The sequence below is a fragment of the Peromyscus californicus genome, unplaced genomic scaffold, assembly GCF_007827085.1.
Source record: "Peromyscus californicus insignis strain IS unplaced genomic scaffold, ASM782708v3 Scaffold_4__1_contigs__length_199733344, whole genome shotgun sequence".
NCBI lineage: Eukaryota > Metazoa > Chordata > Mammalia > Rodentia > Cricetidae > Peromyscus > Peromyscus californicus.
This window is the reverse complement of record NW_026294562.1, coordinates 101,325,722-101,338,007: the sequence shown is the minus strand read 5'-3', so window position 1 is coordinate 101,338,007 and position 12,286 is coordinate 101,325,722. Positions and strand designations below refer to the sequence as shown.

The window sequence follows — 12,286 nt, the reverse complement described above, 5'->3', positions numbered from 1 at the left end:
CTGGCCTGCTCTGCAGTAATTTCCCTGAATACTATTCTTGCCCGCTGGACCCTTTGCACCTGCAGACATCTTATTTCCGCTGTGTAACTGCAGGAGGGGGTGGCCGCCTCCTCCTGTCCTCTGTTTCCCTTCTCCCTGTCCAGCTGCACATTGACCTTGCTGGTCACAGAGGTGGTTGGCTTGTTCTTCAGGGCTCTACGAGGAGCTGGTCTGACCAGAGGTCAGGTTTTTTGCTGTGTGACAGACCTCTGGTCCAATCTAGACTGTTGGTCTCTCACACTCTCTGGCTTGTGTCATCACAGAAGGAAGGGGAGGGACCCATAGGTCAAAGACCACGGCTGAAGGCCTGAGATCTGAGGTAGGGCAGTGAGTCCTGGAGGAGGGAGAGGGTGGGGGCTGGTGAAGACATGTTTCCAGTGCACATAGAGGCAGTTAGTGTAAGACTGGTACTGACAGGAATCGTGGGGTCCCCTCCTCGGACCAGGTGCCAGCCCTCACTAATGTTATCCCTGGCTGCTCTGAGATCTGGAGGGAGGCCTAGGCCGCCTCTGCTGTCTGTGGCTTATCTCCTGCCCAAGGGATGCCCAGAGTCCCAGAGTTGGTCTTGGGCTCTGCTTTGCTCTGGTACTTTTGGCATCACAAAAACTTGGGTCTGGAAGTGCTCCCCAAGATCTGACCCTGTTCACCTCTCCTGGAAAGCCCTGCCAGTGGAAAAACAGCTCAGGGTCAAGTTTTTCCCAGAGGAAGAGTGTCTATGGTGAGAGGGCCTAGACAGGAGACCCTATCACCTGGAAAGTTCCAGCTCTGCTCTGCCCATAATGGTCTGTAACTTTGAGGTCACCCTGAAGAATTGCAGACTCTCACTTCCTAGCCTGTAACCTAGGGTGATAGCGTTTACCCTTAAGCAAGTGTGAGAACTGAGAACTGAAAAGAACCAAGGGCCCATCACTGGGCCAGGCATGGAGTAGGCTCTCCGGTTAAAGGCACCTTCCTCCTTTCAGAGCAAACCCCTTGGCCCACCCTGCTGAGAGCTGTTCTTCTAAATATGCCCATTTACTATGGAAAAATGGAAGCCCAGCTAAGTTAAGGCCTTTGGTTTGGCTGGCTCCAGGACCTAGAAATGCCCGCCAAGTCTGAGGATGTCATCTGTATGGGGAGGAGGTGAGAAGCGGCCAGGCTCTGGTGGGACTTTCCCAGCACCCTCTGCAGGGAGATGTGGCCTTGGGGACAGAAGCAGGGTGCAGGAAGACTCCCAGGGAAGGTGATCGGTCACCCGCCGTGGTGGTCCTGCCTCCAGTGACTTCCTAACCTCTGGAGGTGGTGTGTCTGCTCTCCCGGGGTAGACTCACCACAACAGGGGTGTCGAGGCAAGGAGACTCAAGGATCGGTGGGGTCTCGGCAGGGGCGGGGTAGACATGGGCCTCAACCCCTTAGCAAGCTAGAATGGCAACCCAGCGGGCAAGTCGGTCCAGGGGACTGAGGATCCGCACTAGACTGGGGGCGGGACCGGCAGGCTCCCTGCCCCTTCCCCGCCCTCACGTCCCCCGGGGTGTCACGTGGGGCGGGCGGAAGCGCCGGGAGAGGTGGGCGCGCCCGGACCGCTGCTGCGAGTTGGTGGCGGCCGCGTGTGACAGACCGGGACCGGGACCCGTGTCCCCCGCGTGGAGTTCTCCTTGCTCAAAACAGGTCAGTTCGGTTGCTGGGGGCTCCTAATCGTCGGTTGTGACCTGCACTGTCCCCATTCCTCAGAAGGGAATGGTGAGGCCTGGGGCACTTTTCTCGGGGTCATCTGGTGTGCTCTCCTGCCTGGGAATGGAGTGAAATGGGGTCACCTCCGGAGGTGGAGGCGTCCGGCCAGACCCGTAAGGACAGGGAGGGTGAGCTGGGTGACACCCGCTTCCAGCTGTCAGCTCTTCTGCTTGCGGGCTCACAGGCTCCGGAGCCACCCGTGGTCGAGCAGCTTGGTTTTCCCACCTGAGAAATGAAGGCTCCCACCCGATCGACCGCGGACACTACAGCCTCGCAAAGCTGTAGGACCTTAGCCCTGGACCTGAGGTGTTGGTAACCTTGGGCAGGCTGCTTCCGTCCTCAGCACCTCAATTCTCCACCAGTTAATGGGGGCACGGTATCTCTAGAGCCTACCTGGCCCAGTTGCTGGGAATGGAGGGGTGTGTTCATTGAATGGGGTCAGACTGGGGGTGGGTGGGTGGATGGGCTTGGAGCAGGCTTGCAGTAGAGCCAGGGGGCGGCGGGGTGGGTGTTTGGTCTCAGATCTCCATGGGTAGGTTTGGGTGCTGGGTGGTTAGGACCCAGCACAGTAGGCTTCTGCCCTATGTTCCTCTAAACCCGGTGTCCTGGGGAACCTTCCCTAATACCCAGACTCGGGGTTTGAGGGTTCAGGCTGGACTTGGGGGGTACTCAGGTCAGGATTTGACTGCTGCTGGGTCCCAGGGACCCTGATACCTCTACTTGGAGAGCCGTGACTGCCTTGCTAGGGGAAGCCTAGCATCTTGTCACGTCATTACAGGGTAAAAGAAACTCAGCAGAACCCGGAGACAGGTGTGGACAGGTGCAGAGCTGGGGAGGAGAGGATTCCTGGAATGAGCCTTGGTAGTTAAGTGGAGGTTTGCAAAAGCTGGCTGCAAGGTGAGGGCAGAGCTCGTAACAGAGGAAGGGATTCTTTAACTTGGAGGAAAGGTGAGGAGGTGGGTGTGGTGTGGCTGCTGGGGTGCTAGGTGTGTGGACCACTCATCCATGGGACTCATGTCCCGTTGGAGTTTATTTGGACCCTGGCCTGGGGACCCTGCTCTGCAATGGGATAGGGTACAAGTGAGATGTCCCAGGCAAGCTACTGATGGCTGTGAGATGGAGGTGGCCCCAGTGCCCCCAGGTTTCATTTGGACATTCAGGCCTCCTTACTTAGTCCCCCATCACTTGGGGTCCAGCCACACACACCACTCATCAAGAGTCAGCCCTTGTGCGGAGGTGTGCCCGTCCCACGAGTTTCCTCCTGATCCAAATCCCCATGTTTTTTGAGACTTCAGGGTTCAGATATGGGCTGCTTATTGCCAGATCCCAGCCTGGTTTTCAGTTCTGGGTAATGGCAGGGCTTAGGAAGGGTTGCCTTAGATGTCTGTGAAGATGGGTTACAGTGTAAGACCAGCGAGGGATCTGGTGTCTGGAGTTCTAGTCCTGCCACCAGGCCTGTGTGACTTTGACACTCCATCCTTTCCAGAGTACCCTTTCCACATCTGAGGGGTGCGACAATAAGCCTGGCTTCATGTTCCAAGGACAGCTGCTAAAGCAAGTCAGACCAATGGGAATCCTGCCTAGAGCTTGAGGAAAGGTGGTCCTGGAGGAAGGGGTGGTGGGGAGCAGGGGCTCAGAGTACTGGTGCTAGCAATGATCCAGGCCGAGGGCCTCTGCGGGAGGGAGGGGAGTCTCTCCCATTCTCTAGGACTTCTCCTTCCCGACTCCACTCTCCCTTGGCTGAGCTCAAAGCCAGCCGCCAATGCCCAAACAAGTGGCCTCTGTTCCTAGGGGAGGGGGAGGGGAGGCAGGCCCTGGGCTCCAGGCCCGCCTGTCCAGCACTGACCTGCCTCCCCCTTTCACTCTGGGTCTTAACTCTTGGAAGCCTGGACTGGGTACTAGGCTGTTGGAGGGCTGGTACCTCTTGTCCTACAACCGACCTGTCTGTCTTGCTTCAGGTTTCTGGGCTCTGTCTTTTTCAGAGGGGACTGACAGGATGTCCTCAGAGCAGTATATATGTGGGGTATGACTGCAGTCAGTTCCTCTCAACTCCTTTCAAGTCCATCAGGCCAGATTTAGTCTTTCCACAGACAGCATGAGGGTGTTTGTGTTTTAAAGAGGGATTCTGGGCTAAGAATGACTCCCAAGTGTCTGACAGGAAAGACGGGGGTCCCAAAGTCCCCTGAAATGTGTATTCTCCACAGAGCTCAGACTTACAGCTGACCCGACCAGGACTCCCACCCCACCCCAGTACTGACAGAGAACATATTACCTAACTTACTGTCCACCTACCCCTTCCCTCAGCCAGGCCCCCAAACCTGTATATTCCAACTGGGGCTCTGGGGAGAACAGTCCCTTTCAAGGAGGCTGAGGTATCAGAATTCCCTTAGGTGACAGAATTCAGGTGTGCTGTGGGGCCACAGTTCAGGGCTCATCATCTGCAGCTTTCTTGTGGGATGTCTATCTCTGTCATTCTTTGGGTCATAGGTCAGAAAGAAAAGCCTGTCCTATAATTAAGATTTCTGAGCTGGGTGTGGTGGCGCACGCCTTTGATCATAGCACTCAGGAGGCAGAGGCAGGTGGATCTCTGAGTTTGAGGCCAGCCTGGGCTACACAGTGAGTTCCAGGACACCCAGGGCTACACAGAGAAACCGTGTCTCAAAAAAACCAAACAAAAACACACAAAAAAGATATCTGTTCTAGATCACTGGGGTAGAGTAGCTGGGAAGGGATGAGGAATTAAGTGACGAGTTCAATAACATTAATATTTCATCCAGTGTGATAAATTATTATTTAAGTATAGTCATAGCAGCAGTGGAAGCTGCTATTTCTTGGACGTTCCCATTTTATAGGAGTGCAAAGTGAGGCCAAGAGGCAAGGTGATTTTCTAGGGGGCCATCCATTTCTTAGACTAGCTGGGACACTGCATTTTCATTGCTTCACAGTGAGACTCTTGAGCACGGGGGGATTTTTGCAGATTCAAACGCAGTCCTACCCTGGATTCCTCATTGCCATAACTGGCAGATTGGAGGACTGCCAGGTCCCTGACATTGGTGGTGATCAGTTTTGGAGCAGGGATGCCTGCACAGGTATTATACTTGCAGACTGGCCTAGTTGCACTGTCTTGACTGCCCCTCTCCCCCAGGAGCCCAGTCTGAGGAAGGGCAGCTCCCAGAGGATTAATTTCCTGCCTCATCCCCCTGGCTTTCCCAGACCCTGTTTTGCTGCTGAGGAAGCCAAGGTCTGTAGATGGTCGGCATCTGAGGAGACAGAACTGGGGCAGGAGTCCAGGCTGGGGCTCTGTGTGCTCTCTTAGCTGGCTGGGGCCTTGTTAGGGTCTCTGAAACCCTGAGCTTCCTACAGCGGCTGCCCACTGCCTTGTCACAGGGCTTAAGTCTGTATCGAAAAGCCAGGACCCAGCTCCTCCTAGGGGCCCCGGGATCTCTGCCACGTCGGGTGTTGGACTGAACAAACGTGGGAGGGTTTCCCAGAGTCAAGAGACCAAAATACAGAAGCCACCTGAGGTCAAGTGTGTGGTGCTTAGGGCCTCAGTGGGCCAGGGAGGGTGCAGGGATGCGAGATCCGTTCTGTCCCCTCCCTCTATGGATCTTCTTTCCCCTCATTTTCATGTCGTGAGGGCCTCTCAGGGCTATTCCTCTGTCGTCATCTGAGGTTAGAGAGCGGGAGCCACATCTGGAATCTTGGCGGCCCAGGGCTCCTGGGGGAGTCTTGTCTGGGCCCATGTCCTTTGGCCAGGCTGCAGTAGGTGGACGAGTCCCCAGGACAGGACAGTTCAAAGCTGAACTGCTCTTGCTCCGTAGCCTCCTAGGTGCCCAGGTCTCCCCCACTGGCATCCATCTATCCAGACATTCTTTTCTTTCCTCCTCTTCCCGGGTCCTCCTGTCCCATGTGTGGACCGCGCTAGACAAAAACCAGTTGGAACAGTCTAGGTCTTGCTAGGGTGGTGGTGGCTGGAAGGGAAGCCTCTCCCATCCCTTCACTCGCTCCCTCATCCACATTAGCTGCCTTGTAAGATTCTGACTCTGCCCTTCAAAGCATTAGAGATTTGAGGGGTCGATTTACTATGCAGTTGTTCCCAACTTCTAAATTCCCAGAAGTTGAGGTCCCGGGGGCCTGCAAAGCTTGGATTTGGGGTGGGTCACCTTGAGTTGAAGCTAAACCTTATGCCACACTGTGGCCACATTGAGGCCTGCAGAATTTTGTGGGTTATTCAGTGGCTCTGATTCCCTGCTAGCCTCCAGGCTCATGCAACCGACCACATGTGCTCTGCCGCTTCCCTTTCTAGAAATCCACAGGGCCTGCCCTGGGGGCCCAGTGGTAGCCCATGGCACAGTAGTCTTGTCATGGAGAGCTTTAGGGGGTAGGACCACTGACTGCGTTCATGGAAGAGAAGCCCCATGGACACCAGGGTGCAGTTGAGGGGGAACCCGGACTAGGGGCTGGAAGGATCATAGAGCAAGGTCAAGGGTTGCCCTGTGGACACCGGAGGTAGCATGAAAAGTGGCTCAGCAGACCCAGGTCAAGTCTGCAAAAGATTGGGGTCTGGAGGCCCCTACAGAGAGGGGTGGCGCAGAGGCTTGAGTCAGGAAGACCCATGAGATGTGCTGTCAAGCCTTTGGGTACAGGAAGCTGGGCCTTGGCCAGTGGGCTTTTACCACACCAGCCATTACTCAGTTGGGGCCTGCCTCTGTAGAAGGGGACCTGTACCTTATAGTATGTAGACTGCTTCACAGAAGGGCCCCTGGCTGGCAGGCTCCTTGATGGGGATTGGGGTACACTCTGTCATTGGCTTCAACATTTGATGTTCCAGGGGTTGGGGCAGGTAGAGTCCATGATGTATGAGCCTGGCTAGGCTTTCAGCCCCCTGAGCGTCAGCCCCTGGTCTCTTTAGTGAGGACCTTTACTGGGCTGCTATGTAGTTTTGTAACGAAAATGCCACGATTTCTTTCTCCCTAAGACACCGGGCCTGGCAGGGAGAGAGGGGACTCCCTCCCTGAGGGGCAGAGCTGGGACAGATACTTTTCCAGAGGGTGGGTCCCACTTGCTTGGTGAAAGGGTGCCAGGGTATCAGCTAATGGTCTCCTTCTCCCTCAGAGTGGGGCTGCTTCTCCTGCCTCTTCCTCCGCTTTAAAGACGACTCATTGAGCCTAGGGACATCCAGGGACCTGACCAGGACACCTACTTGCCTGTACTGCTTGTGGCCTGAAAACCCACATTTTTTGGTCTGGAGAGATGGCTCAATGGTTTGGAGCTCTGGCTGCTCTTCCAGAGGACCCAGGTTCGATTCCCAGCACCTACATGATGGCTCACCACTGTCTGTAATTCTAGTTCAAGGGGATCTGAGGCCCTCTTCCAGCCTCTGAGGGCATCAGACACATACATGATGTACAGACATACATGCCAGCAAAACACCCATAACATAAATAAAATGAAAATAAGCCCACATTTTGGACCTGGGGATGTAGTTCATTTGGTAGTGTTTGCCCAGCATGCACTGGGCTCTGGGTTCAATCCCCAGGATGGCAAAAACTGAATGTGATAGTATTTCTGTAATCCCAGCCCTTGGGAGGTGGAGGCAGGAGAATCAGAAGTTTAAGGTTGGGATGAGGAGATGGATCAGTGGATAGAACACTTGCCTTGCAAGTGGGAGGGGAAGATCTTCTATCACCAGAACCCACGATGGCAGCACGTTCCCTCGGGAAGATCCAGAAGCTTGCGGATGGGCTAGCCTGGCCTGTGCAACACAGAGCAGCAACCAGAGACCCTTTCTCAAGCGAGGTGGAAGAGGAAGACCGACCCCTGCGGTTGTCCTTTGACCTCCACACGTGTGCCCTGGCATGCGTGCCTACACTCAAAACACAAACATGCATAAGCATACACATCACACACCTACAGAAAAAAGTCTAGGGTCCTCATCTGCTACATAGGAAATGTGAGGCTAGCTTGGGCTATATGAGACCATGTTTCAATCCAACAAGAATATCCCTGCCCGCCCCCCCCCCACACACACACATACTTATTTCTCAGTGCAGAAGTGGCCCAGCCTACTTGCAGGGGTTTTAATGTCATCTGAAGGGACCACTCTTCCTCAGTTCTTCCCATAACAAGCCAGAGAAAGATGAGTCCAGGCTGTGGTCTTGCGGAGTCCCGGTCCTGACCTGCCGGTGTGGCCCTGCTTAGGCTCTTGCTCTCTCTGGGACTCACTTCTCTTCTGGAAATGGGGAGAGTTGGGCGAGGTGCTGCCTGTGTGTTAGGAGGTGGTTGGGGCCCGGGTAGTACTGGGAAGAAAGCACACGTGCTGGGGAGGCCACTGTCCTGCAGTGTGACCTGGGATCCTGCTCTCCGTGTATCAAACTGGGGAATGTCTGTTCAATTCGTAGCTATTTACTGTGGGCCACCTTTGAGACATAGGGGAATCAGAGCCTCCCCCGCCCGTCTGGGTTGGGGTGAGAGGAAGTGTGTGATGCCACTGTGACCTGGGAGTCAGGGACTGCCTCTTGGAGCAGGCGGCCAACAGGCTGGGAAAACTGGGTAGCAAAGTAATCCAGGCAGAGCTGGGAGGAAGCAGGGCTGTCAGGGCACGCAAAAGAAACGAGGGCCGGCATCTGAGCTCACCTGGGCGGTGAGCGGTGAGCGGCTTTGGAGGGTAGGCAGGCAGGGGAGAGGCAGGTGCTGCCTTTGAGAAGGGTGGCCGGCCGGGCTCAGATTCCGGGGAGCCAGGTGTTGGCTGCTGTAAGGACCTGTTAGGCTGTGGGCAGCATAAGTGGTGTGGGCCAGCATTTCTCCTGTGTGGGGGCTCCCCAGAAGTGTTTATCAAGCTACCCGGCAGGACGTGGCTAGGGCAGCCTCACTTGGGAAGACAGGTTGGGGCAGGCTCCAGAGGGCTCCAGGGGACCCCAGAACCTTATGTCTGAGAGATTGCTGGATTCGGACTCCACAGTTGCCTTGCCCAACTCTCCTCTCTGCTATCTCACCAGGTCGCCTAGCCACCTGCAGCTCCTGCCCTGCCCATGCTGACCCACCGCTCACTGTATCTGTGCCCTGTGTGTCTGCATTCTGGAGGCTGGGGGGGGGCGGGGGGACTGCTACCACCAGTTCTAGACCAGCCCAGGCTAAAGAGCAAACACTGGGGAAAAAACAACCAACCAAACAAACAACCAAACACCTCCTCCCTCTGCCTGCCCCCCCCCCCAAAAAAAAGAAAATGAAAACAATTCATAGTACAGAAAACAAGGAACCAGTGTCAGAGCAGTCGTGAATTCCTGGGGGCTAGAGAGACGGCTCAGGTGGTCAAGCACCGGTGTGCGTTCCTGAGGACCTGAGCTCGGATCTCCAGCATCCATGTAGAAAGCTGGGCACGGTGCTGTGCCCCTGTAACCCCAGCACTGGATAGATGGAGACAAGTGGGTCCCTGGAGCTTCAGGTTCAGTGAGAGATCCTGTCTCCGAAAATGAGGAGGAGAGTGATGGAGGAAGACACTTGGTGCGATCCTCCGGCCTCCACGTGCGTATGTCAAATGTGCGCGCACACCTGCATACACACTCAAAAGAAAAAAAAAAGGAAAAAGCAAGTAAATCCTCAAGTCTCCTAGTGGTTGGAGCCCTCCTGTCTCTGAGTGCTCCCTGTACTCGGTCCCTTCCGGCTCTGTCACTTCCCGTTGTCTGGACAAAACAGATGAGTATCTTTTTATTTATTTTAGTTTTTGGTTTTTCAAGGCAGGGTTTTTCTGTGTAGTCCTGGCTGTCCGGGAACTTGCCCTAGACCAGACTGGCCTCAAAACTCAGATTCCCCTGCCTCTGCATGCACCACCACCGCCTGGCTACAGATGAGCGCCTTCAAGGCCTTGCACAGCCTGCGCTCACTCTCTCTCTCTCTCCTTCCTGCCCTTCCTGTGTCCTCCTCTGGCCTGCTCGTCGCCACATACATTCTCCCTTCTGAGGAGATAAGAGTGGACAGACCGGGGAAGGGGGCTGGAGAGATGGCTCAGCATTTAAGAGCGCTGACTGCTCTTTCAGAGGACCTGGGTTCAATTCCTGTCACCCACATGGCAGCTAACAACCATCTATATAACTCCAAGACATACATGCAGGCAAAAACACCAGTGCACATAAAATGGAAATACAGAAATTATTAAGTGTGGACAGAGGGGTCTAGGAAGCCCTGGACTCAGATTCTGGCTTTTGTGTTCCCTTGAGTGAGTTACTTCACCTCCCCAAGGCTCAGTTTATTCATCTGTAAAGTGGGTTCCACCACCTGCTTTCTAGGGTGTGAGGGTTGTGGGGTAGGGCATGCAGAGTGGTAGAGGGGTTCCTTGTTGAGAAGTGTGGACTCCAGGCTTTGAATGCTCTAGGCAGGAAGACGGATGAAGGATAGGGTAGGATTATACCCCACACCCTCACCCTGGCCCTTCTTAGACAGGGGCTGGAGAGGGAAGGTGGAGCAGGGAGTCTTCCTTCAGGTTGTCCAGTTGTAGAGTGCGGGAAGGTGAGGCATTGCAGTGGAGGCCAAGCCCTATGGGGCTGCTCTGCATCTCTCTCCCTTCCGCCCCCAGCCCCTGTCCCTGGGGCAACGTCTCATCCTCTCCAACATGGCCACTTTCACTTTCAGGCGCCAGCAGCAAAAGACCCACTTATCTTCAGCCTCTCCATTCCGGGGGATCTTCTCAGGAAATGGCAGGTCTGGGTCTCTATTTCCTGGCGTCACTAGTTCTGGGTACTGAGACCCAGAGTCCCTTCCTCATGGGCAGGAGCTTTGGTTGCGCAGCTCTCCCTCCCCGGGCAGTCAATGCTGGCCTTCAGCCTCCGGGGTACAGGGTATGCTGTGCAGGTCCTACAACGTAAGCACTGATGACACTGATCTGTCCCCTGTGCCTGTGATCCTGTGGTCAGCTCCGTGCCCTCCCTCCCTCCTGTGGTCAGTGGCTTCCTGTTTCTACCCCATTTAGTCTCTCAGTCCCCTGGGTTTCGGGGGTGCAGCAGTCACAGGAGGATCTTCCTGGAGTCATGCCGTGGCACCTTGAGCCTCCCCTTGCCCAGTACATGCCCTTGTAGGGGCAGGAAGTCCCAGTCCCCAGGGAAGCAGTGCTATAACAGAGAGGGGGCTAGGCCAATGCTCAGCTTCCCGGTGTAGCACCCCGGCAGCCTTGGGTGGACGCGAACGCTAACTGGAGGGCTGGAGTAGAGGGACTGGGAACAGAAAGGGGGCAGTGAGGAGGCCAGCTCTGCCTGATCCATATCACGTTGGTCCAGTGAGCTCTAGGCTATGCTTCAGGGGAGGGAAAGGCAGGGACAGGGACATGGTTAGATAGGGTCCAACCAAGGGCTGTGGCTCTGGTAGAGGCCTTAGGGGGCTGGGTTCCACCTCTAACAAAACCAGAAAGGCCTGGGAAAGTATTGAGGGGAGCGTGAATGAGAGACCTGCTAGGGAGAGGAGTGGGCCCATCTCGGGGTCACCTTGGGGTAGGAGAGGAACTGTGCGTAGCACTTTGTCACATGACCTAAAACCAGCTCTTTGACTTTCAGCTTTCTGGATTTGAGAGACTTAAGGGAGTGACACCTTCTTCCTGTGTGACCTCCTTCTAGGGTGGGGCTTGGTCATGAGGGGGCCCTGGATAAAGTTTGAGGCTATGATGGCTCACGTGATGCCTAAGGGGACAAACCAAGGGTCCCTGGAGTCTGGGGTTCACTCGCGGGCCTCTGTGCTTCCTTGTGGAGATTTAGCAGGTCCAGCATCACTGCAAGATGGAGCGGGAGGGGCCGAGTCTCCTTTTTTAGGCCAGATGGCCCCTGACAGTAGCAATTTCATATATGACAGTTCCGCTAGTAATCTATATATATATATTGCTGGGTGTGGTGGTTCACTTCTGTAATTCCAATACTCAGGAAGAATTTCAAGTTTGAGATCAGTCTGGCAAATATCAAATTCCAGGCCAGCCAGGGGTTGCTTATGTAGAAGATTTGTCTCAAAATGACAACAAAAATTAAAAACAAAGAAAATCAAGTCTGATTGTGTTATAGTTAAAATCACGAAGGATGAGGTTGTGTTATATTTGGTACTGAGAACAAGCCGCCACGACTCTCCTTTTGTTTTTTACTTTAAATGTATTAATTTATTTATTATGGTGTGTGCATGCACGCACGATGATCCATGGGGGAGGTACACACACCTCAGGGTTCAGACGACAACTTTACCCAATCATCTCCCTCAATCCACCTTTACGTGAGTTCCGAGGATGAAAATCGTGTCACCGGGCTTTGCTAGACAAGCACCATTACCTGCTGAGCCATCTTGCCTGCCCATTGTTTTTTTACTTTAATAAATAATATTTTTGAAGTGTGTGTGTGTTTGTATGTCTATGCTTGTATGTATAAGTGTGGGTGCAACATATATGTGGAGGTTCAGAGGCAGCCTCGGGTGTTGCCCTCTCCTTCCACTGTGTTTGAGAGGGTCTTTGTGTTGTTCACTATTGTGTACACCACGTTAGCTTCTAGGAATTTTCCAATCTTGCTTAGCAGGA

At 54.5% G+C, this 12,286-nt stretch overlaps 1 protein-coding gene across 5 annotated transcripts in view; it reads left to right on the top strand.

The window, feature by feature from the left end:
• Nucleotides 1–93: 93 nt before the first annotated feature.
• Nucleotides 94–12,286, top strand: part of Arap1 (ArfGAP with RhoGAP domain, ankyrin repeat and PH domain 1) — a 64,692-nt gene continuing 52,499 nt past the window's right edge. For all 5 annotated transcript variants that reach the window (XM_052714016.1, XM_052714014.1, XM_052714015.1 and 2 more), the window contains exon 1: nucleotides 94–1,686. The gene's annotated coding sequence lies outside the window, so the exon portion shown is untranslated. The remainder of the gene's footprint in view (nucleotides 1,687–12,286) is intronic.